Source organism: Propithecus coquereli, unplaced genomic scaffold (assembly GCF_000956105.1).
Source record: "Propithecus coquereli isolate 6110/MARCELLA unplaced genomic scaffold, Pcoq_1.0 Scaffold24, whole genome shotgun sequence".
In the NCBI taxonomy this organism is placed as follows: Eukaryota; Metazoa; Chordata; class Mammalia; order Primates; family Indriidae; genus Propithecus; species Propithecus coquereli.
The window spans coordinates 3,902,053-3,902,923 of record NW_012147952.1 but is presented as its reverse complement, the minus strand read 5'-3'; positions in this window follow the sequence as shown (position 1 = coordinate 3,902,923).

Here is an 871-nt window from a genome sequence, read left to right as displayed (position 1 = left end):
AAAAAGATAAAATTTGAGGTGATGATATGCTAATTCCCCTGATTTGATCATTCCATAATGTGTGTATTGAAGCATCATATTCTACCCGATAAGTATATACGATTATTATGTGTCAATTAAAAATAAAACAAAAACTTTTAAAAATTTCCAGGTTTTAGAAAGGCTATTAGGCAGGTATCATATTTGACCTAATACTTCCAGTGAGTATTATTATTCAAGATAAAATATTTCCTGAATCCATTTGGCAAAACTTGTGGTACTTGGCTGTAAATTATTTACTGTCAAATGTTTAATACATGTAAAAATATTATAATCTATAAAATTAAAATAATTCAATTTAGTAGCAGAACAGACATCTAAAGCACAAACTATGCTACTACAAAAATTCTATTAATATTTGGGATATATATAAAGTCTGGAAAATAAACTGCATTACCTATTTAAAACTAGATTTCTTTGTTGAAGTTTAAATAAGACCTTATAAAATAAATTCTTAAGATGAGAATACGATCCTTTTCTTCTTTGTTTCATTGGTGATAAGTGTTAGAAGAGAAGATATGTCATAAATTTGAAAAGAATCATGAATGTCAAGATTATTAGTTTTATAAAAACTATTTTAATAACCCCAAATTGTAAGTTTTTATAAAGATTCAAAATTACTGAGCTGCAATTAGTGAAAATCTTGTTGTTTCTTGATTTTTTTGAATATTTGAGATGCATTCAGTTTTTGAATATTTAGTTTTCTTAATTATAATATTGAATTTGTATTGTGACTAGAACATATTTCTTCATCCACAAAAGCTCAACATTAAATTAACCTTTCTTTACTTAGCATGCCATTATCATTTGTATATGAATATTAAAGATGGTC